This window comes from Haemaphysalis longicornis, unplaced genomic scaffold (genome assembly GCF_048455015.1).
Source record: "Haemaphysalis longicornis isolate Haplotype H1 unplaced genomic scaffold, Haemaphysalis longicornis Haplotype H1 scaffold_6, whole genome shotgun sequence".
NCBI lineage: Eukaryota > Metazoa > Arthropoda > Arachnida > Ixodida > Ixodidae > Haemaphysalis > Haemaphysalis longicornis.
Window position 1 is genome coordinate 160,626,451 of NW_027526407.1, and position 26,475 is coordinate 160,652,925.

Here is a 26,475-nt window from a genome sequence, read left to right on the forward strand (position 1 = left end):
AGCTCAGCCGGAGCCATGTCAAGGAATCCCCACCAAAGCAAGGCAAGGGTGAACAAAAGCACTCGTTTTGGGCTATTCTTCTGACAGTAATACTGTGAAACACAACGTGTCACTATTATGTTGGTAACTTACGTAGAAGAGGCTAAGCTCGTGCACTTGTAGGCTCAACTTTGTGCCCTGCACTATGTTAATTAATCGGATTTTATGACGCCCTATTTAAAAAGTGTGACTTTTAATTTGCGTTAACAACAGAGCCTTGTCAATAGAGAAGCCTGCATGGTAACTTAGTTGCGGTGTTTGAAGGTGAGCTTACCTACTCTTATGATATGACTTGGGTCACACATAATCGCCAGCATTCTAGCAAACAAGAAATTCGTTAGGTTGTTCTTGCTCAACTCAGCTTGTTGAGTCCACGATCGATTTGCCTCTAGCAATAGATAAGCTTAAAGTATTTGACTGTATTTTCTTGGACTGCAGAAAAGCATTTGACGGTGCTCCTAATGACCTTCTTGTTAGTACATGGCGGGCTATAAACTCAATAAATCGGTTTTTGCATGGAGGAGCCCAGTATTTCTAAGACAGCAGTCGTTCACTTTTAATTGTTGTTTGTCCGAATATATTTCCCATCACCTCAGGAATTCCGCAAGGCTCAGTTGCGGGCCCTCTTTTAATTCTGTTATATTTAAGTGATATTACTATTGACCTCAAACATTTGTTCAAAATTTTGGCAAATGACTGTCACAGTTGACAGGAATACAGGGAATGAACTTGATTCCGAATACCTGCAGCATGATTCGAATTTAAAACCATCCTCGTTTGCTGATTCAGAAAAGTCGTTGAATGCTAAAAAGGCGTGCGCTAACGTATACAAGAAAACGTTTTTTTTTTCAATTGAATACGTCTACCGTAAATAATCTGCTTTAGGAATGGCCGGTGAATATCAATAACTATGACTTTAAAGAGTGGTTAGAGGTGAACTAGGCACGCTCACAACATAAATGTTCCTTCGGCCCGTGTTTTTTGCCTTTCTGAGGCAAAATTTTAACAAACCTTTATATAACCGAAAATAACAACCGTATTTTACACTTCTGTTCTCAATGATGGATTACGCTTGTGTTTCCTTGGATCCCTACACCAAAGAGCTGGTTGATATGGTAGGAAAGATACAGAATAGGGCAATGCGGTTTGTTTTACGTAATTGGGACCGTCAACTTAGCACGAGGGAAAGTAAAAATAACCTTAAATGATAAGGCGCAAAAGATCACAGACAAACCCGTAGGTTGAAATTTTTAGTAATATCTCTCAATCCAAAACTGGAATAGAATGGGAGAAGTATATGCTAGCGACATTCTACATATCCAAAAGTAGGACCGCAATCCTAAAGCAAATTATTAACTTTCCTTTAAAGGTGACGCCTTGCGCGAGTCATTTTATCTGAGAGGGTAATCATCTTCTACGTATGATTGTATCCACTGTTTATAATCAGGATTGTTACCGCGCTTTGTAGAAATAATTTGTTATTTGGTCTCAAAATTCGGGCGCACTCTTAAGTATGTCCCTGCTGTAATACATCGAAAGGCGAAGCAGGTATCAAATAAATAAATAAATAAATAAATACATAAATAAATAAAGTAAATAAAAATAAATCAATTAATATGACAACGAATCGAATAAACTTGCGATACCGCAAGTTTGCCTCTGAGGAGTTGAGAGCCTTACGCATTCAAACTCAACCAACGAAATATTTACGGTTTTATTTGTTGCAGTATGCAACGTTTACTGTATGAATACTACCATGGCTGATTTATTGGTTTGAAACCAATTATGAAAGTCCAGTCTCCTAGCTCCAGCTGTATCCAGAGGGATAAAATCGCAGCCACCAGAAGCAGGGTGTCATTTTCAACGTCTTAAAAATTTTTCTAACGTAATACGACATTAGGGGAAAATTAGGTTCTTGTGGACAATGAAGTGGGGTGCAGGTAACTCATGAAAACATGAAAAATACATTGAAAATGAAAATATTTGTTTGATCTCTTATAGGATCAGCCCTGTGAAAGATCATCACAAAGGTTGATCGAGTAGAAAATTTTCTTTGCAAGAAAAATGGCAAAAAACTGCTCATACTTTTTGTGTTAAGGAAGTCATGTTGAATGCTCCTGAGTGTTTTGTAGAGAACCAAAACGCTTCGAAAAGGCATTCGCGCCAGTTTTATATACAACTAAACTGCTGAAGCAACTATTGTAAAAATATTTGATTTATTGAGATCAGAGAAGTGTTCAGAAACTTTGTCGTAAAGGAAATTGGGTGAAAGCGGAACTTCCACCTTCGTGAAATTCAACCCACTAAAATATGCGTCTGCCGCCCCACCGTCCCCGTTCATTATAGGTAAGCCACCTGGCACAATGTATCGGGGCCTGGACAATACCATTATTCCAGCTCTGCCAAAAATTATATTTTCTGCATCCGACCGTAAAAGAGGCATAACAATTATTGAATGACCTTTTGTAAGCACTTTAAAATAAAGAAAGTTTCCTGTCAAGTGACGTTGATAATAAGGAACGGTGCGCTGAAAGCTGGACGGCTGGTGGCAGACGGGATCACTTTGATGTGGGTACATTGGAGCCAAAATTATGTGTTTGTGCTGCTGCACAGCGCGACTGAGTCATGTACTTGCGCTGTATGCAGTGGTCGTCCACTGGGCTCAGTACCGTCAACGTACTGTGGCTAAACTCCGATGCCCGCTGCATGGCCGAACTTCTGGTAGATTTAGTCCGGTTGGAGTCGGACTACCGCATCTCGACGGTTCTCAGGTGGCCGTACTTAGGCCGCACACAAATGGCTTTGGAATGGCCGGAACCCTACGGCTGCAATCTGGCCCTATGAACGTAAGCCGGTCAACTGGCCGATGGACACCGGCCTTTGGATAGCGATGGGACTTCGGCCGTATACGGCCAAAAGGACCACATTTGGACACGGGCCGATTATGTCTGCCGGAAAAGGACCGGACTGAAAATCTCTGGCTGAAGTACACCGGCTTTAGTTAGGCCGAACTGTCCTATGCTGCCAGGGGAGCATTAGGTCTTATTTTCGCCGTAAAAAAGGATAAAATCAAAAAATGTTTAGCTAATTAAACGTTGTCAGCATTGATTACAAGAGTAAAATTCGCTGGGTTGAGATGTCTGTCATTTTATGTAACGAGTACAATGTATGCACTTGAGTTATTCTTGTGTCAGACATTCACTACATCTCCGCATGGTGGGCAGGAAAGGGTTCTTCACAATGCTCGATCATACATTGCTACACATAATGACATCATATCAAACAGTTTATAGTCTATCTGAGAAAGTTGTCACTCATTTGCAGCTTCTTCGAAACACTTCAAATAATTTCTACTATGCTGCCAACTATTTAACGCTATATAAGCATCAATTTACAATCAACGTTAGGCATCTCGTTTTTTATTCAGTACTTTCATGAAAAAAATGTTGATTGTGATGCAAAGCTTGCTGTTCAAGAAACAAAGCGTTGATATTTCATTTATTTTATAATCAATCCTTTTTACGGCTTGTCTTTTATACTCGTTTGTTGATCCCAGAGCCAACTTTATGAAGTGCCCTTGAAACCGTGAGATCGTTTGTTCTTCGCTTCAATGTTTCTAAAACATTGCACAGAGAAACCTTTTTTTGTTTACTAGCTTTTTGTGTTTTTCAAATTACTTACTAGCTTGTTGAGGACAAAATATTGTGTTGTCCCTGTTTCTTCCTCTCACAAGGTAGACCAATAATGGGCTTTATTATATTGAAAAACAGAACATTTGGTTCTACGCTTTTTTCGTTAAAGCTTATCTTTCAATTACCCAATTGTTTCGTTTCAGAACGCAGTGCACCTTTGTGTGAGCTTCGAGTGAGGGGACCCATGACACGAAGCAAGCCAAGCTGGGAATGCTTGAAGAAATATATATTTATTTGTAAACCAAAGAAAGTCATGATTGTTTACGACGAAAGGTGCAGACGCGGGAAAATTCTTGAAAAGAACGAATAAAAAACCTGTTGTGTGAATTGCCTTCTTCTTTACGAAACGTTTCTATGAAATTTTATACTGCCGTGATATATTTGTTAATGGGCATTTATAGCTCGAGCAGCTGAAAGAAATTGTTTGAGCTTGGGGAGCAGCCTCTGATCACTAACTTGTTAATAAGTACAAATATCAAGCACTTATGCAACAACTTCTGCTTGAACGGTAAGTAATAAATCTTGAAAATATGTACTCTCGGAAGAAGTATCTGCAAATTGATTTGAGTCGCCCAGAAATAACATGCGGCTGAACGCAAGTCAGCATCAGTAAGGTGTGCGCTTGAAAACCCGGACCGGGTAAATGTGGTGCGCATGTGCTTGCACGGCTTACCGTCTAGGAGTGAACCTACAAAGGCATTAGAGTTCTGTTAGGATACTAGAAAGTCGACCAAAAGTGCATGATCTATTTCCCAAGAAATAGCGCTGGCGGTTAGACAGAAGATGGACAGCGAGGAGCAGCGCAGAAAATTGACATCAGATATCGTACAAGAAGCATACCTGAAAGTTGAATTTTTTTGAAGCTCATTGATATTGCATGCACAAAAAGCATCTCTGTCATAGTGGGTGCTGACCAAAATAATCACACTGTAGTATAGGCAACCTGACGAAACAAGTATAAACCAAACCTAAAATGCATTACCATGATCCAGGGAACACACGTATACAAAATAGCTATATTACATTTAAAATCCTAAAATAAGACCATGATGAAATAGTAGCGGTCACAATAAAACGTTACTGAAATACCAGAAAAATAAAATTTAACCCTAATTGCACAGCAGTTAACCAAGAAAAAAGGAGTGAAGACGTTGAAGTAGACGCCGGGTTGTTTACACAGATGTAGTTCCTTATGTGCTACTGTCGACTGTCAGGTGGAGTTTATGAGATTAACGTTAGGGAGCTTGGGGGAGGTACATTAGAGTACTGGAGTTCTAGCGCGTGTCTTTCTTTAGGAAATATATATGTTTGTCTTAACGTGCAGCATAACGTCTTGCAAAATACCTAGTGTCGCCTTGTATGAAATTGCTACCAGTAGTCAATACTACATCTTGGGCGGGATCAGCCTCGTAAAAACACTTCGCCCCGCAGGCAGCAGCATTGCTCGATCGTCTTGCGGGTAAGATTTGCATTGTCCACACACTCCACTCGTTCACAACTTTCCAGCGTTAGGTGAAAAAAAAACTAACCACTTCACCTAAACAATATTTCAGTGCAAGCAATGTTTGTACTTACCCAGGTCATAACAGCTGACGGGTACATGGTAATAAAAGCATAAAACACCAGTTTAACCACAAAGTTTTGTGGTTGATCAAGTTGCTGTGGAGGACAATGTGGTCGGACATAAATCTTTTTTTACAATGATGTCTTAGGTGGTTTACTGCAAGCACAATTTTGTGGCTATTTATTGTACACTGTAACGAAGCCCACGAAGATCTAGGCTGTCTAACCAAAGTGTTTGTTGAAGCGAACAGGTTCAACGTAGTGAACCTGTTTACACATGGTATCAGTAAATAGTCGGAAAGGTGGCAACACCTATTAAAATGATGATCGCTAATTTTTTGCGAAAGAACTTACCTTCATCAGGGTAACGTATTATTACAATCCTGTGGATTGACTTAGAATACGTTCGTTATATTCCTTAACAACAAACCAAGGGAAAGGGAGAAAAAGGTTTCAGAAATGCGGTTTCATATAGAAACCGGGCTCACCTCGCTGGCAAACGTAAGAGAGAAGAGAAGAAAAGAGTGGGGCGCAAAACGTTTACTCAAATACTCCGGGGTCCTTATTACCTGTAAAGAAGGCTACAAAATCGCGGGTAGGTTACTTACAGTTATCGGCGGCACGCGCAGGTACAATAACGCACGCGTGCAGCAATGAATAATGAAATCAGGAAAAACAAGAACATTGTACACAAAGTGGTAATGAATTCGAGACACCTGTTTCAAGGTACGTACATTCAGTGAAGTAACTGTAAGTGTATTCCTCGGATAGCAATGCTGTATAAACCAGAAAGTAGATAAAATACACAAAAATTTCAGGTATAAGGGCGGAGGGCGTAATTCAGTTGAACAAAAGAAAGTCAGCAAAAGAACAGCTGTCAGCCCATATTTTGTGCCCTAGAAAACAAGCAAAATCAACACACGTAGAGATAAAAGTTGTCACCGCGGAGTTGTGCTCGAAAAAAACAAACAAATGGCAACCACGTTGTTGACCGGATGCTCCTCCCCCGAATTCCGCTCACTCGGAAGCACGCCATACCTCGTACCTTCCAATTAAAAATGTCCCCACAGGCCTCCGTAATAAATTAGATAATCCCGAACGGTGCTCTACTTGAACTAGCTGCTTGGTAAGCAGGCATTTTTGATAATTCTTTGCTTTCTCTCCTAAAATTGTTACAGAATATTGTGCCGGCAATGCACCTCTTTTCTTATTTAATTTAAACAATTTCTCTGACAGAGCTGGTGAACGTAGATCTAGTGGTTTTTATAAATCGCGAGGGAAATGAACTGTGTAATTAACTAGCGGCACAGTTTGAACGTGAGTATCTTCTCTCGCGAAATAGCGCTTGCATTATAGAACATCAGCTTCGCGATGTTCCGGAAAATGGAGATCTGTGTCACCTAAATTACACTCTCGAAACACATATCTCTATGCTTGAATCCCCTCCCCTGGTTAATAAAAAAGTCGTACAATCGACTTCCCCGGTACATGTAACAGCCACCTCAAAAACATTTCCAAAACATAACAGTAGAGGACACATATAGTCTGGAAAAGGGTTTAACGTTTTCCCCCACAAATAACAATGAGAATGAATACGAGGTACGCCAAGACCTCGCAAAAGCTCTCGAAGAGTAAGATTAGCAAAGCCTTTTTTTGGAAAAAATAAGCACCAACCAGATATTAACGAGCCCACGCTTCACGTACCTAACACTTGGACTCAAGCTAGAGATCTCGCTCCGATGTGGATCTGTAAATACAAACATGGTAAAAGAGAACATTCACAACAACAAACCAATCAAGCAATCAAAAGAACCCAACTCCTTTTTAAGTAGTTACCCTGAGCTGCCCAGCAAACAGATTCGTCATAGTCATAAAAACATCCGACAAAGGTGGTAGGGTAGTCGAATATGTCCCCGGAAGCAGTAGGGGTTACTATTCCTCAAAGAAATAACAGTCTAAATGATACTTTTGTGCATGAGATAATAGATTCTTCAAAACAACCAGTGATACCCACGTGTTTCTGGGCAAGATAAAATACTTTCAGGTATCATCAGACAGACTGCATTGTGAAAAGCACTGAAAGCCACTACGTTCACAAGAATATTTCAAGTTTACGTGTTGTTTATCCTCCACTGTGGATACACTGCGTTTCATCATACTTAATATCTCATTACAGTATATAGGTGAAATGAGTGAACTTCTGAGCTTACGTCAAAGGTAACCGGGGAGGTTTTCTTAAAGGAGCCATGAAGAGAAAACACAAGTTTGGTTCATTCAGAAGATGCCTCGTTAGAATCATACTGACACCAATTTTAACGTAAACTTTGCTCAAATAAGCTACATATCTAGGGAAAAAGAAAATGGCCATGCGACCCACCACGTCATTTTCCGCTACAAAACCTATGATGTCATTCGAGCCAGCTCTGCGATTGGTGGAGGCCGACACAAGCAGAAGCAAATTAGCTAGAGCTTAGAAGCTAGCCGAGAAAGCGATTTGCGCTTAAATTTAGGGCACATTCTTTACAAAGCAATAAGAATGATCGGACAAACAGTGGAAGTTACGAAAGCACATGTAAACATAGAAGTACTGATCCGTACTGCTGTTCATGCTGTGCACACCATGCTTGGTTTAGCTGCACAGCACTACGGGGCTTAAGGTTGTCTCAGACGACACTGGCCGATTGACGCAAGCAACGGTGTCTTACGTGACCATAGTTTTCGAGCGAGCACTGTTTCAGGGAGCGATTATTTTCTCCCAGAACAAAAACAAGCCAGGTTTAAATACGGTCAAAAACAAACCAAAGGCTTGCAATGGTATGGTGGCGCCATCTAGGTTCGGGTAACGTAAATAAACGCGGGATCATACCTGAACCGCTGTACAGGGTGGAGACACCCTTTGAACGGTCCCGTGCCGCCGCAATTGTGCCAACATGCTCAACGCGTTGTACTTTTCGTTTTCCACGAGACCTAGCAACGCGAAACAGATAATGTGATTCAAACTTCGCCAGTAAAGCGCGTTGCGGCGATTATTTTAGCGCGGTTTTGACACAGTTACTTGCTTCGGCGGCAAGCGAGCGACCCAAAATGGCGGCGCCAGCGTATACGTGTCTCGACCCTGTACGGCAGATGCGTGAATGAAGGTACTCTAGGCTGAAGATTGGTCTGTTCCTGTGATGTCATTGCAGACCCAGAAAACAAACGATTTTGTTGGAAAATCAAAATTTTAACCTAAATTTATTAATTTCTCAGTGGATAAAGCATCGTTTGTATCCGGACAAGCGAGGGGGCATTATAAAACACGAAATCTTTCGAATAAAACAAACTTGCATTTTCTCTTCATGGCTCCTTTAACGAGCCATCTGTAGCTGTCAATACGGCCAGTTGTGATGGGAATAGGCTGTGTATACTTCAGTGAACCTTTACATCTCCTAGGAAAAGAAAAGACGGATAATCCTCTTTTTTTAAATAAGAAAATTGCTAAAATTGACGCTTTGAGGGCCCTTAGAATCGGTGTAATATTAGAGGAAATAGGCTATCACGCGTTGAATTGCGAGTAGGTTTGTGTTGTTACAAGACGTTACCATCAAGGAGGGAAAAGGAAGAAGATGCTGAGAGGGACGCGCGTGGAGTTCGGCCTTTTGCTGTGACAGCGCTTGGCCAGTCATACTGTGCCTTCCGTAAATACCTAAATACCGCGTATCATTGGTGGAGATAGCTGTTTCGGAACTGTCCTGCTCTACCCACCCCTTCAGTGGCCAACTGATGCATGGACATGGCTGCATCACAGGTCCTGATCAGGATCTTCGAAGCGGGCGTCATCTACAAGGCGCCACATTGGCACCGCCTTCTGCATCCACCACGCCGCTACGCCACTTGTCATCGTGAGCCGCCCTCGAGACAGATTTGTTTTACGGCACCACCGATAGTGACGTGGAGTACTGGGTCAGTCTCTACGAGCGTGTGAGTGCCCACAATCGTTGGGATCCCACCCTTTGGCTGGCTAACCTTTCGTTCCACATGGAAGGTGCAGCGCAGATGTGGTACCATACCAACAGAGTATCACTTCCTAGTTGGGACAGCTGCAAGGCAGAGATAATTAGACTCCTTAACAAGTCATCTGGTCCCCCGCTCACTGCCAAAAATCAGCTTCCGTCGCGAGCGCAGATGTCAACAGAGCCGTACATAGCCTACATCCTAGATGTACTGTTCCTTTGCCACAAAGTTGAAGACCACATGCCCCAACAGCATAAAGTTGACCACACTTTAAAAGGCATAGCAAATGATGCCTTCAATTTGCTCGTGTGCATAGACTGCTTCACTGTTAGCTCAATTTTGAAAGAGTGCAAGCTCTTCGAACAAACGAAAAGTCGTCGAATCGCTGAAAAATTGAAGTACCTTCCCAATACCACTACAACGTGTTCATGTGAGGCCCACGTTCACCACCATGCCAACCTGCGACAGAAACCAGTGAGACACGCTGACCCGTATCTTCCAACACGAGATAGAGGCAATTACTCTGATCACCACCCAACACCATCACTGACGTCATCTGCCGACACTCTCCGTCATACAAGCAGTTGTGCGCGACGAATTGCTTGCATGGGCTTGCCGCCAGCCTGCCACATGAGGCACCCTGTCGGTCGGCAATTTCTCGCCAACGCCGCTTCCTGCAATTATTATGGGCCAGCTGAGTCGTACCCGACGCCGTTCCGCCAAAAGTGTTGGCCATGGTCTTAGAGAAACCAGGCTCAATGAAGAGCACACGATGACCGTCCCACATGCTTTAACTGCAGGCGTGTTTGTCATGTTGAAACACTTGTTGAAACACTTCGAACGACCGGGTCGCGTAGTCTGCGATGAACCGCACTTCTACCAGCTACCAGCAACGCAATGCCGCAGATGCCGTCTACTCCGCCGCACGACTTCGCCGTTCCCCGTCACCCCACAGCCGAACGTCTCGTTCTCCAAAGCCACGCCGCTCTATCTCACCGACCGACTACGGACACCTTGAATCGGAAAACTAGCGAGTGCAGCTCCCTGGCGTGATAATGCCTTTCCCGCTCGACCGAAAATCCTCTTTTTATGCTGCCGATGAGGGACAATTTGTTCCACGTGAAAGTTGATGGCGTGCCTGTTCAGGCATTGATTTATAAGGGGTGCATATTTCCGTTAAGGGTGCTAATCAACGAACCTGCTCGTGGAAATTCTTCACACCTGCCCTTTCGCATGTTCAAGTTGCTAAATGTGGTACACCGGCAATTGCTGGTATATGAACCATCCGCGTAACCATCGGCGGCAATGATACCACTGTTATTTTCTCTGTTTTAAACAGAAGTCCCCATGACGTGATCCTTGGCCACGATTTCTTGATGGAGCATCCAGCACTCATCGCTTGCTTTACACACCTTCTTCACCTTGTGCGGCGCACTGCTGTCGATTCCTCTTCGCCGCACATGTGCTCGTCCAAACACATTCGCTTACCAAGTCAAGCTGCCACTTATGCCCCCTCAGTACGTCTACCGCCATTCCAGACGGCAATTACCTTGCTACTACAATCATGTACGTTCTGTTCACGCGAAATGTTGCACTGCCCCACACTGTGGTCACCATCAAACAAAACTGCGTGTGCTTGCCTCTTTTCAACTCTGCGCTCCATACTTAGGTACTTCAAGAAGGCATAACCGTCGCTGCTCTCATCCATTTAGCGGCAGCTGAAATTTCGGCATTTTCATTAGACCGTAACCCAATGCAAGAACATGTATCTAACCATCGACCAACCTCGCCACGTATATGTGCACCCCCGATTATCCCGAACCTATCTCAAGCTCAAGAAAGCAAACTGCGCTGCCTTTTGTCATCATATTAAGAAGCTTTCAACTTGGGTGACAGACCTTTGGTGCAAAGCACAACTGTGATGCACCGTATCGGTACAGGAGACTCCAGGCCAATCCACCGCCGGCGCTACCGTGTTTCTCAATTCGAACAAGGAGTCCTCCAGCAAGTGGTTGACAATATGCTATGAAAGGACATCATTGAACTGTCCTGTAGTCCATGGGCGTAGCCCGTCGTGTTGGTAAAAAAGAAAGACCGCACATGGCCTTTCTGTGTGGACTACCACCACTTGAACTGGGTTACCAAGAATGATGCCTACTCTCTACCCAAGATCGACGTTGACCTAGAAAAGACCGCTTTCATCATCCCGTTGGCCTACATCGGTTCAAGGTTATTGCGTTCGGTTTGTGCAACGCACCAGCCACCTTAGAGCGCATGATGGGCTCTCTCCTGTGCCGATTTCAATGGTCAAAATGCTTCTGCTATCTCAATGATCCCACCATTTTTTGTCCCTCATTTTCTCCCTCATTTCCCTCATTTTCTCCCTCCGGCACGTGCATGAAGTTTGTGTTTTTTTCCGTCAGGCCAACTTGCAGCTCAATTCAGCCAAGAGCCGCTTCACGAGGCGTGAACTAACCATTTTGGGCCCCTTCGTCGAAGCTCAAGGAGTCGAGTTCGATCCAGATAAGATCAAAGCAGTTAAGGAGTTCCCTGTGCCCGGCTCATCGAAAGACGTCCGCAGTTTTGTTGGCCTTTGATTATATTTCTCCCGTTTTATGAAAAGCTTTGCTGATATCACCCGTCCTCTAACCGATCTTTTGAAAAAGGACACCATCTTTGCGTAGGGCTCTGAACAGGCCAAAGCCTTTACCACAGCGGTAGATCTCCTTGACATATCACCCATTTTAGCCGACTTCGATGTGTCCCCTTACCATCGAAATCCGGACTGATGCTATCGGCCATGGCATTGCAGCCATCCTTGTTCATCGCCAATCCGGCAAGGATTGCGTGATCACCTACGACAGCCGCCTCCTATCTGCATCAGAAAGAAACTATTCCATCAAAGAACGGGAGTGATTCGCTCTTGCGTGGGCTGTGGGCAAATTTTGTCCATACCTCTAGAGCCGACTGTTTTTTATTGTGACGGATTATCACGCGCTCTGTTGGTTAGCATCACTGGAACATCCAACGGGCCGCCTGGGGCGTTCGTCGTTCCCCCTCCACCAGTATGCTTATTCAACCGCCTAAGATCGGGCCACCTGCACCAGGACGCTAGCTGCCTGTCACGTTGCCACGTCGAACCTCCTGAGCCTACGTGTTCCGACGCATTTCCATTCCTTCTAGCGATTTCCTCTTTCTTACAACTTGGTAAAGAGCAGCGCCAGGAGGAATGTTTGCGCCAGATCTTTGAACGCCTGAGTAAATCCCCTTCAGACGCATCAGTACAATTCTTCAAACTCAAGGACGGTGTGCTCTGTCGTAAGAATGCTCGCCTGGAAGGTCCCGAGCTGATCCTTGTTGTGCCTGACCACCTTTTTTTGGACGCCCTGGAGAAACTTAGCGACGATACAACAGCTGGTCATTTACGAGTTTCGAGAACATACGATTGCGTCCGACGGCGTTTCTTCTGGACAGAGCTTTACCACTCTATTCACCGTTACGTCAGTGCATGCGAAAAGCGCGAACGTCAGAAAGCACCAACGGCGCCGCCCCCCGGCCCTCTTCAGCCATTGGACATACCACTCGAACCACTTTTCCGCGTTGCCTTAGACCTGCTTTGTTTGTTTCCAAAGTCTATGTTGACTTTGTTGACTTTCACTTTGTTTCCAAAGTCAAAGTTTGTTTCCAAAGATTGCAGAGGCTATGCGACCCCTTACGCAATAACACGGACCTTTCCAACCAGCTGCGATACCGATGTCGCAGATTTCCTCCTTTACGAGGTTATCCTCCATGGTGCTCGTCGTCAGCGATTGACTGAACGCAGACTAAACTTTCTGTCGCGAGGCGTCGACGACATCCTTGAGTCCTACGCAACCACACACAAATTTACGACTTCGTACCATCAGCAGACCAACGATCTTACAGGTCCACCTAACAGAACTGTAACGGGTATGCTTTCCATGTACGTTTCGGATGACCATCGCGACTTGTACATTGCTTTACCTTTCATTACATTCGCATACAAGTCGTTCCGCCGTGATACCACCGCATTTTCTCCTTTTTACCTCCTCTTTGGCCGCCAGGCGGTCTTGCCCGTGGACATTTTACTGAAACAAACACGCCGCCTTCTGGTTACGCCCAAGATGCCATTACCGTGGCTGAATTTGCCCGCAGCATAGCGCGCACCAGGATTACGTCATCCCACGATTCTCAAAGGTCCCGTTACGATCGACGCCACAGCACACGCCACTTTGATCCCGCTTTCCTTGTGCTGCTCTGGTGTGCTGTGCGCCAAGTAGGATGTTTTGAGAAGCTGTTCGCGCGTTACTACGGCCCCTCCTTGGTCCTGCGTCAAGTGACTGCTGTAAACTGAATTACCCCTTGTCGTTCCTGCTGACTCATTGCCGCCTCCGAAGACTGACATCGTCCACGCCGTCCGTCTAAAGCCCTACCGTCCACAGCCTACAATTTTGCCCTGAGCAGCACCCAAACGGTGCTCTTACGGGAGGGTGGTTCTGTTACGAGACATCACCATGAAGTCCGGATCATCAAGAAGGGAAAAAGAAGAAGATGCTGGGCGAGACGCACATGGAGTTTGGCCCCTTGCTTGAACGGTGCTTGGTCAGTCATACTGTGCATTCCATCAATACCGAACTTCAGCGTATCATTGAATTCAACAAGATGTGGCTCCCCTAGCTTCTAATGTGAACTTAAAATATATATTGTGTTCCTTCTTTATTTTCGAGGTTTGTACGCGGAGGCACCCTTTCAGCCGTCACTCCAGAATTCGTTTTTTTTTCATTTTTTCGGCAGCTTTCTTTTGTTCCCACACATCCATCAATCTTTATTTCTTAGTTTTGAGTATTAAAATAGCTGTCTTCAGAAATTTTGCTGTTAGTGACACGTGCAATTTTTATTGTGTCGTGTTTTGTTCTTGTCTATCGACATGTTTTCTCTATTGTTTGACCTGTTGCTTCCAACACCTTCTCATAAGGACTCTCCTACGACCACCTTGGTATCAGCAATTTTTGAGAGCCTAGCTCTAGGCCTCGTGTCGTCACAACAAACGCCATTCCACCACCTCCTTCCATAATTTTTGTGGGATATCAACCAAACCTAACTCCCCTCTCACCGCCTCCTGCCCACGACAATATGAGCACTCACTGCCTTCTCAATATCTCTCTCCTCACACTCCGAAACCAATCCTGCTCCAACACTCCCCTATTTCTCGCCCCTTTTTTTTGGGGAACTACCCCTATGTAAGGCATGCCAGCCACACTAGCGTTTGCCCTGATGGAGGCACACACACACACACACACACACACACACACACACACACACATATATATATATATATATATATATATATATATATATATATATATATATATGTATATTATATAATTTGAGAGGAAAGGAGACTGCAACAAGGGAACGGTAAATCCAAGGCACGACTCTTTACTCAGCCCGCAGGGAACTCGGTGACTCCGCAGAACGAACCCAGACGATGATGATAATTCACAAATGGTGACTATAATGGGTATGTACAGGTGAGAAATTGGTCCCACTAGCGAATAGCAATTAATTCATTCCATGAGTGTTCTCAATGAGTCAAGACACCAATATACGCTCACATTTGGCCCCCCTCGCTGGGAAGCGGCCGCATTGACGCTTCTAGCTAAGGCGCACGCTGAGTAAAACGCTTCTTGTGAGAACATGGACGACTTAACTTCCACGTCTGCGACGGTCGTTGGAGGCAACTGCAGGAGACACTCTTTGGTTGACAGGAGAAGTTTTCTCAATGACAGTGTAGCGGTGCAGATGTAGCGGCGGTCCAATTAGCGGTGCAGAAACTTCTGGCACAGGGCTGGCGATCGTGGGGAGGTCCACAAAAGCACTCCTTCACCGGGATGAAATTGATGTTTCGGTGCTCCGCATCGTAATGGGCTTTTCGTTCCTGCTGCGTTGCTTTAGTGTGGATGCGGGCTAGGTGTCGACAGTGGTTAATCCGGGGGTTGAACTGGTTAGAAAACTGGGTAACGGGAGAGACTAGAGCAGAAGAGAAAGCGGTATCAATAAAGAAGAAAGGGGAAAGGCCAAAAACCAGGAAAAATTGTGAGTAGCTAGTGGTGCGCTGAATTTCTGTGTTGTAGGCAAAGGTTACAAACAGACGAATTTGGCCCCAGTTGGTGTAGTATGGTTTGATATACATAGAGAGCATGTCGCAGAGAGTCCGGTTAAAGTGTTCAGTGAGGCCGTTCGTCTGAGGGTGATAGCTGCTGGTTCTCTCATGAATCGTATTTGCCGCTTGAAGCACTTCTGCCACAATTCGGGACAAGAAGGCCTCGCCGCGGTCCCTTAAACGGACGCGGGTTGCACCGTGGCGCAAGATGATATTCTGCAGCAGAAAGTCAGCGATTTATTGGGCGCGACCACATCGTAAAGGGGCCGTCTAGGCGTGGTGTGGGGGTTATGGGGGTTATGGTGGTTATGGGTAAAGTAGGTCAACTTGCCGGAGAGAATCAGACCGCCGATTGCGATAAGGGACATCGTGAGAGGGCATCTGCATCTAAATGCTTTTCGCCGGACTTGTACGTGATGCTATAATAATACTGCTGTAGACGGAGAACCCAACGGCCGAGGCGGCCGGGGAGGCTCTTCAACGTCGATATCCAACACAATGCGTGACGGTCAGTGACGATATTGAAATGTCGACCCTACAAGTAAGGGCGCAACTTCTGGATGGCCCACACAACAGCAAGGCATTCCTGTTCCGTGATTGTATAGTTTAGTTCTGCCGACGTCAGTGTGCGGCAAGCATAGGCGACCACTCGCTCCCTCTTGCACGAATCGAGTTGAAACAAGACAGCACCGATGCCTTGACCACTGACATCGGTGTGTAGAAGCGTTGGTGCAGCGTCATTGAAGTGGCAAAGCACAGGCCTCGATGTGAGTGCCTTTTTCAGAGCTTGAAACGCCGATTCGCAACGTTCACTCCAAACAAAAGCTTTGCCAGAACGCAAGAGAGTATTGAGAAGAGAAGCAACTGTCGCACAATTTCGTATGAAGCGGCGGAAGTACGATGCTAGTCCGATGAAGCTGCGAAGGTCTTTCTGCTGTAGTGGGCGCGGAGAATTTAGAACTGCAGAAATCTTCGCAGGGCCTGGCTATGTTTCGGTTTTGCTCACGATGTGCCCCAACACCTTTGTCGATTTGCTGGCGAATGTGCTCTTGTTTCTATTATTCTCGACTCCGGCCTTTGAGAGACATGCCAGTACCTGGTCAAGACGTTGGAGGTGTTGCTCAAACGTGGTTGAAAAAAACATTTTTGTCGAGTTAGCAGAGGCAAGTTTTCCGTTTGAGGCTGCGGAGCACGGTATTAATCGTGCGTTCAAATGTCGTGCGCTCATTACATAGCCCGAAAGGCATAACCTTAAACTCGTAAAGCCCATCTAGAGTGGCGAAGGCCGTCTTTTTTTGTAATCTTCGTTCATAAGGTTTTGCCAATACACGGAGCGTAAATCAAGGCTGGAGAAGAAGTCCGCTCCTTGAAGGTGGTCGAGAGTGTCATCAATGCGTGGCATTGGATATACGTCTTTCCGAGTGATATATTGAGGGCACGGTAATCAACTCGAAAGTGAACTGAGCCGTCCTTCTTCTCTACTAGCACAATTGGCGAAGACCACGGGCTCGATGACGGAAGTATAACATCACGCTTGAGCATGTCAGTGCCCTGGTCTTCTAAAATCTTCCACTCATGCGAAGACCCACGGTAGGGGCGACGGCGTACAACCACCAAGCCATCTCTCTCAATCCGGTGTGCGGCCACAAAAGTTCGTTTTAGAGTGGAGGAATTCCCATCAAAAGATATGAAGTGCTTCTTCAATACCAGAAGCAACTTTTCTCTCGGTGTGGTTGTCAGGTCTGGGCTAATGGCAGCAGTAACAGCTGACAAACCATCTCAAGTAGTAAGACCGCACATGCCTGAAGACGTTAGGGAGCTTGAGACGACAGACGCGGGCGCGACATCAACCCCTGATACGATGGTCATGCCCTTTGGTAAGATATTGGGCTGATCCGTGGTGTTGGTGACGGCCAGAGATGCAAGTCCCCGTGAAAAGCGGAGGAGGCACGCAGACATGGCAATTTCTCGAAGAAGCCACCAGGTTGATGGCTAGGCCACCACATCTCCGTCAGCAATGCTGCTTGAGAAAACCATCAGGACCTCTTCACTATCACGTGCAAGAACATGGTCGGCATGCAAAGTCAAGAACTGATGTCAAGTGACTTGGACCAGAAGAAGACTCGGTATTCGTAATGTGAATAGCTGGTTGAGAACAGGAGATAATGGCGGCAGCTGACGAAAGAAATTCCCAAATGAAAATTTGTTCGTAAGCACACTCTGGCAGGACCGGAAACTCAATATGGTGTCGATCGTCCCCGATGAAAACGCGTGCTGTACACTTTCCAACAGGCCTTATACGATGTCTATTCGCGCTGTATAGTTCCAGGCCAGTGTATGGGGTTTGCACGTATCGTAAGCGTGAACACAAATCCAAATGCATCACAGAAAGACTGGCCCCGGCGTCAATTAAAGCTTGCAGAGACATACCCTCCACTATTACCGGCAAAGTATTTGATGGTCGCTCTGGAGGAGTCGTGATTAGTTCCACCAGTGCAGTTTTCCCTCCATAAACTGCAGCATCTAGTTTTCCGATTGGCTGCCAGGGTCACGCAGAACGGGGCGGAGATGTGACACAAAACGGCGTGGAGGCGTGGGTCAACGGCGTCTCGTGTGATCACGGTAACCGCGAGAAGGGACGCCCGAAACCTGAGGAGACGGAGAGCGCTGTCGAGGTGGGTACGCACGTTCCCGAGGGTGGTAGTTGTAGCGAACGACGCGTTCGTACGGAGCGTAGCCTCGCTGCTCATCTCGCTGTCGCCATCGACAGAAGCGTGAGATATGGCCTCGAATACCACAGTAGAAGCACACTGGGAGGTCATTAGGCCGAAGTTCCAGACGCGGCCGCCAGTTTGTGTAGCCAGTCTGAGCCGGAGGCGGCGAGGAGACAGCTGCGACACTACTGAGCACAGGGCGGGCCACAGAAATTTCCATGTTCGAGACCGGCGTTCGGGAAGCTGCTTCCGCGTAAGAAGGCACATCGATAACAACTGGGGGCCTATTGCGTGGATTTCCCGTTATCGACGCCAATTCCTCCTTGATAATCTGCCGCTAGTTAGTCGCAGGCTGGGAGCAGCGGTCTCCATGACCACAGGGCGACGCTTGAAGCTGGCGTTCCTCACGGATTATGCTGCGTATTAAAACACGCAAGTGTGGCTCTCCATGAAGAAAAGCTTTTCCATGAGCTGGCTTTTGGCGCATTGCTTGAAGCTCATCAAGACGCTGGTATGTGGTCCGTATGTCATTCACGGTGAATGGGTTTTGCAGCGCCTGTGCATTAAATACGGACTCTGTGATGCCCTTGAGGATATGGCGAACCTTGTCAGCCTCCGACAGGTCTGGGCTGACCCGACGACAAAAGGCAAGGATTTCCTCAATGTACGATACGTACATTTCTTCAGAGCGCTGACAGCTGGCTTCAAGTGCACACTTTGCTCCATCGGAGCGAGCAAATAGCGGGCCGAAAATCCGACGCAGCTGCACAGTGAAGTCGGCCTAGTCAGATGTGCCACCTTGGTTGTTTTGGTACCAAATCTCGGCAACCTTAGTCAAGTAGAACCTGACGGTCTGTAGCTTAAAAGTGTCGTATCACCCGTTAAATTGGCTTACGCGTTTGTAGTGCTCCAGCCACTCCTCCACGTCGTTACCGCGGAGGCCAGCGAAGAAAGGAGCTCCACGCTGGCGGCAGGTCTCCATCTATGCCGGGTCACAAGCGGCGGCATTCTGCGCTCCTCGCTCCATCGCGTGAGTTGGGGGTAGCACAAGGCGTTCTCAATGAAGCTCCAGGGGTGCGGCGGGTTCAGGTAGATGTCGGGGTCGAACGCAACCTCTACGACTTTGTAAGAGGAAAGCACACTAGAACAAGGGAACGGTAATTCCAAGGCACGTCGATTTACTAAGACTGCAGGGAACACGGTGACTCGGCAGAGCGAGCCCAGACGATGATGATAATCCACAAATGGTGACTTCAATGGGTACGTAACAGTCAGAAATTGGTCCCACTAGTGAATAGCAATATTTCAATCCATGAGTCCTATTCATGAGTCAAGACACCAATAAACGCTCACAATATATATATATATATGTATATATATATATATATATATATATATATATATATATATATATATTTATTTATATATAGATATATATATTTATATATATATATATATATATATATATATATATATATATATATATATATATATATATATATATATATATATTATATTTGCGAAGATGATGACCACCAGAAGATGGACACGCCATGTCCTAACTTAGGATAGCAGTTTGTAGACAGTCTTCCCAGACGGTTAAGTGCCACGTAGTGCTTTCGGGAGAAGTAGAAGTGTGTGCTAGTAAAGCTCGGACCTCAGTCCCGGTTTTGCTACCGGTTTTGCTACCCTAGAACAGATTCCGCTCTAGCTAGACGAAATGACCATTTGCAGGCGTGCGTGGCAATAAAGGTCACCATATATTTTGGTGGAGGTTGCAGGATCGCGATCCCCACAAGGCCTGACAGCCTCGAATTGCGAAGGAGAAGACTCCCGGTCAGCGACGAAATGCCGCTCACAACCCAGCCCATCATCTTCTGCGTAACGCTCCGCCAAAGAGACCCACCCTTCATTAGCCGCACCAACGAGCGCGATGCGGAAGACTGGCTTTAGACCTTCGAATAGGTGCGAACCTAAAATAAATGGCATGATACGATGAAGCCTAATGACGTCAGCTTGTATTTTACGCTACTGGGTGAGACGTGGTGTAACAACAACGTACCTACCTTCTCTACTTTGCCAGACTTGAAAGGTGAATTTACGAAAGTTTTCGAATGCCCCGAAGTTCACACACTCCAGGCCGAGCAGTGGCTGTGTACGCGAGCGCAGCAGGCAGATGAAAAATTTACCATTTACATAGAGGACGTCGTCGACGTCTGCGGGCGTGCAAATCCAGCCATGACAGAAAGCGATAAGATCAAACACATTCTCAAGGGCATTGAGGACGATGCGTTTCAAATGCTGCTGAGCAACTACCACAGACTCTTAGCGACGTCGTAAACTGGTGTCAGAGATATGATGAGCTCCGCAAGCAGCGCATTTCACCCGCCAACGCCCTTTGCTGGAAGAGCCGCAACATGGGTCGCTATCGGCATTGGCTGCTTGTCCTGACATCTCGCCTCTTCTACCTCACATTGAGCAGTTTGTGCGAGAACAACTTTCGCGTCAGCTGTCCCAGCTTCTCTGCGCTCCACACCCCTTTTGCACGCTGCCTCAGGCTATCGAACCGGTGATTTGAGAGCATGTTGCCGAGACGATCCCTTCCGTACGCCAGCCGCCAGTTGCGTCGGCATCCAATTTTTCACCAGTGGCCGCGCCGGTCGCACCCCCTGTTCTGTCGCCTATTGAACAACACGTCAAAGCCCCGCTGTCGTACGCTTCCGTCGTCACAAGGCTCTCGCCAGTACCATTCATATCCATTGTAATTCCCGCGGAGCAGCCAGCAGCGCCTTATTCCCGAATAGCACCTGGGACCCCAATCTTAGGCCTACCACCGACAAACGCCAAATATGTTTCGCTTGTCTACCTTTCGGACAAGTCGGGCGTTTATGTCGCCGTTAACCCCAACCTCCCGTTGATGGCTACTAATTCCTAGCCTATATATTTCAACTACTTTTCGCTCCCGCTACTTCTAACGCAACCCCCACTTCGTACTCAACTGACCAGTTGACCTTGACGCCTTCATGACTCCATTCCCTTTCTCTGTGTCGCCGCTCAGTTTCCCCGATGAGCCCGCGTGTCAACCTCGCAGCTGACGGAAACTAGCGGTAGCGATTCCGGAGGCAAGAACTAAGCCCGCGACATACTGCTCAAGTCCTCCTCTTTCGCCTAACAATGTGGTTGACGTTACCGTAGAAGGTGTCCCGAATTCGCCCTTATCGATACTGGTGGTTCTGCGTCTGTAATACGTGAAAGTCGTGGTTTTTCCTTGCGAAAAATCACTACTTGGTTCTCTGGCCTCACCGTCCGGACCGCGAATGCTCAAGACCTAAAACCTTTGGCCACCTGCACCGCCCGACTTACAATACAGGAAAACGTCTATATCATACAGTTCACCGTTTTGCCTTTCTGTTCGCACGATATCATCCTCGGTTGGGAATTTTTTTCACGACATCACGCTATCGTTCAGTGTGCTCGAGCTCAGGTTGAAATGTTTTCGTTTGACGACAGCTATACCCGAAAAGTCTGCCAAATTGATTGCCACCGATGATATCAACATTCCGCCGGGAAACTCTCTGCTTGTTTCTGTGTCTTGTGATTGACTCTCGCACGCCACCGTTTTCTCTCCGCCGTCGACACTCTGCCTCTATCTTTCGTCATCCTTGGTACTTGCTGTGGGCTCGGTGCGATACTCTTTTGAAACCCGTCTTCACGCCCCGCTACATAGCTCGCAGTGAATGCCTTGGCCGCGTCGAGCTTGTTGAAGATCATCTCATATTTGACGAATCCGATAACTCTGCACCCGTGCAGCTCGCGGCGCTTGCTCCTACTCTGAACTGTGACTTCGATGTCTTTTTAATTTCCATCGACGACGCTATAGCGCCTGCGCAATGTGACAAGCTTCTGGATCTTCTACCTTCTGTCCGAGAATTTAGATGCCCAGCACGTCCTTTTGGGCCGGGCATCTAGTGTTTCGCACCACATTGACACCGGTTGTCACGCACCCCTGAGATAGCGATGATCCCGTTTGTTGCCCACTGAGCGCGAATTCATTGATGAGCACGTAACGGACAAGCTCAAGCGTGATGTAAAACGCCATTCGACAATCGCCTGGGGGTATCCCGTAGTATTGTGACCAATAGAGACAGCTTGATTTGCTTCTGCGTAGACCAACGGTGCCACCACAAGATCACACGCAAAGACGTATATCTACTTGCCCGCATAGATGACGCCCTAGATTGCGTGCCAGAAACCGAGTTCTTTTCATTTGAATTAGGGTGGGGCTATTGGCAAGACTATATGGCAGACGCGGATCGCCTCAAAACAGCCTTTGTAAAACCTCACGGGCTGTACGAATTCAACGTCACGTTCTTTATTCTGTGCAATACGCCAGCGACCTTCGGAAGGATGATGGACAACATATTGTGAGGCCAGAAGTGGAAAACATGCTTGTGTTACTTAGATGACATAGTCGTTTTCTCCCATGAGTTTGCGAGTACCTTACCCGCTTCGAAGAAGTGTTAAACTGCCTCGTCACTGCGGGCCTCCAGTTAAACTTGAAGAAATGCCGATTTGCAGCTCAACATCATAGTAATTTAGGCCACGTGGTGTCAAAAGACGGTGACCACCCGGACCGAGCAAAACTCTGCGCCGTGGCGGAATTGCCCAAACAAGGACGATGAAACAAATTCGCAGCTTTCTCGGACTTCGCTGTTACTTCTGGCGCCTTGTCCGCAATTTGGCCACCATCATTGCGCTTTTCGCGAAGCTCCGCGGTGGTAACAAAGAGCGGGCGATTGGACACCCGCCTGCGACAAAGCTTTCGATATGTTGAGCCACCTTCTTATCTGGCAACCGGCACTCCGACATTTCGATTCAACCGCTCCCACGCCAATTATTACCGATGACAGCGGTACAGGCCTGGAGGCAGTACTAGCACAACGCAAGACCGAATTCGAGGAGTACGTCGTGGCTTCCGCCAGGCGTACCCTTACAAAAGCAGAAGTATACTACTCCGAGATCGAGAAGGAATGTTTAGGAATTGTTTGGGGCATTAGGAAATTCCGCCCGTATCTCTATGAACGCGAATTGGACGTAGGGACGGACCACCATGCCTTTTGTTGGCTCTCTCACTAAAGGATCTCTGGTCGAATCTTTAATTGGGCTCTACGGCTGCAAGAACATGTCATACGGGTTTTATATCGGTCCGGCCACAAGCACACATACACGGACGCGCTTTCTCGACCTCCTCCGTTATTCTACGCCGGCGATTTACCCTCTGTGGAGGGCACTCTCGCCCCCCCTTGATATCAGCGATATGGCTGATGAACGGCGGAAAGATCCCTGGATCGGTTTCTTTGTAGACATTTTGTCACGACCATCGCCAGCAGCCGCGCACAACTCTCTTTACCATCAAGCGGCCCATTCGCTTTCGTGACCAACTTTTCTACCACCGAAACTATTCGCCCGAAGGCCGAAAATGGCTTCGTTGTCATCCCTCACCATTTACGCTTGCACATCTGCGCTTCGTTTTACGGTGACGCGCAGTGTGCCCATGGACATGTCCTGAAGACATACCGAAGGCTTCGGCTTCGGGTTTACTGGCGACGCATGTACACCTTCGTCACAAAATATGTTCCTTTTTCTACAGACTGCTAGCGCCGTAAGGGTCCTCCGCGACCAACAACGAGCGAACTCTAGCCTTTGCTGTGTTGTGCGCGCCCCTTCGATAGAGTGGGCAACAGCTTCTAGGGGCCGCTACTGTGCACTTCCTGAGAACACCGCGGGATAATCGTTGCGGAAGACCGTCTCATGCGATGCGCCGAGACATGGCACCCAAAGCCAAACAAGGCAGCCGGGTGAGAAATCGAATGGTGCACTGGACGCGTCATGGCGAGATTTCTGTAGCTGCTGGTGTTCAGTAGTAAATGAAGGAGTGACCTGGCGGCATTTCTCAGCAATCTGTGCAATTTGTGAAGTCGGTGTGCACTCAGGGGGAGAGGGTCAGGGCAATATAGAAATACCATGTCCAGCCTGCATGTTGGCTCCCGTCCGTAGAGGACAAAAAACGGGGAAAATCTCTTAGTCATCGGCGTCGCGGCATTGTATCGCACGTGATGAACGGGACGACCTTATCCCAGTTTCAATGATCTGCAAAAATATACATAGACAACATATCTCCAAGAATGCTGTTGAATCGCTCGGTAAGGCCGTTAGTTTGCGGGTGGTATGATGTGGTAGTGCAATGAACAATGTTGCACTCGGCGAAGTGGGCTTTGACAACTTCAGATAAAATGACGCGCCCTCTGTCACTCAGCAGCTCGCATGGCGCTCCGTGTCGAAGGGTGAAACAACGGAGAAGGAAGGATGCCACGTCCCGCGATGCCCGAGGAAGCGGCCCTGTCAGCCTTTTCTGTCCGGCCTTTTTCCGGCATACGTGTTCGGCACGTGTCCAAATGTGGGCCTTTTGGTCGTATACGGCCGTACTCCCATGGGTACCCAACGGCCAGTGTCCGTCGGCCAGTTGACCGGCTTACGTTTATACGGCCAGATTCCAGCCGAGGGCTCCGGCCATTCCAAATCCTCCCGTATGCTGCCAAAGTACGGCCACGGAAGGACAGCCGATATGCGGTCGTCGGGCTCCAGCCGGACTAAAGCTACCGGAAGTTCGGCCATGCTACGGGAATTAGAGTTCAGCCACAGTACGTTGACGGTACTGAGGCCAGTGGACGACCACGGCATGCAGCGCTAGTACATGACTCAGTCGCGCTGTGCAGAAGCACAAACACATGATTTTGGGTACACTTTACCCACATCAAAGTAAGCCCGCGTGCCACTACCAGCCGTCTAGCCTAAATGCACCGTTTTCTAATTATCAACGTCACTTTACAGCAAGCTTTGTTTATTAAACACTTTTACACATGGTCGTTCATTAATTTCTGTGCCTCTTTTACAGTCGGATGCAGAAAATTTAATTTTTTTGCAGAGTTGGAATGCTTGTATTGTCTAGGCCGCGATACATTCTGAGGGGTGGCTTACCTGTAATGAACGGGGACGGAGGTGCGGCAGGCCAATATTTTAGTGGTTTGAATTTCACAAAGACGGAAGTTCCGCTTTTAGCCAATTTCTTTTACGAGAATGTTTCTGAACACTTCCATGCTCTGAATAAATCAAACATTTGTACAATAGTGACTTGAGCAGATTAGTTGTATATAAAACTCGCGCGAACACATTTTCGAAGCGTTTTGGTACTCTACAAAACGCTCAGGACCATTCAACGTAATTTCTTTGATGCAAAAATTATGTCTTACGAAAAAAAACGTTATTGCAAAACACTTTTCTACTCGATCAACATTTCTAAAGATCTTTCACGGGGCTGTTGCTAGGAAAGAACGAAAAATACTTTCCCTTTGAATGTATTCTCATAGTGTTTTCATGAGTTACGAGCAAGCCCCACATATTCAAAACAACTTAATGTTCCTCTGATGTTGTGCAACGCTAAAAAAATTGTAACCGCGTTGGGAATGACGCCCTGTATCTGGTGCCTGCAGTTGTATCCGTCGGTGTTCAGGCAAGGAAAGGCGCGAGACTACAGTTTGATAATTTGTTTCAAACCAATACCATAGCAATGGTGGTTTGCATACAGCAAACCTTGCATACTGAAACGAATGAAACATTTATTATATCATTGGTCGAGTTTGAAAATGTAATGCTCTCCACCCCTCGGTGACGGATTTGCGGCACCTCATGTTTATTATTTTTGTGTATGTGCTTTTTTATACCTGCTTCGCCTTTTCATGCAATGCAGCAGGAAGATACATAAAATAAACGTCAAATAGAGAACAAATACCTAAATATTTTAAGAAACCGTGGTGAAAATTGTCATTATTAACAGTGGATAGAATCATACGTGGAAGATAAATACACTCTCTAATTTAACTAAGATAAAATAAATCGCGCAAGGCGTCACCATCAAAGGAAAGTAATAATTGGCTTTAAGGTGGCGTTCCCTCTTTGGGATATGTACAACGACGCTTGGATATACTTCTCCCGTTCCCTTCGATTCCAGTTTTCGAATAATAGATATCACAAAAATTTTTCAACGTAAGGTTTAGTCTCTGATCTTTCACGTGTTACTCTTCACGTTTACTTTCACTTTTCCTTATGTTAGTTGATGGTGCCAATTACCTAAAACCAATCGCTCCGCCCTATTATGTATGTTTTAGAGCGTTTCAACAAGCTCTTTGGTATAGGGATCCCAATAAACATATGCGTAATCCAACATTGAGCGCAT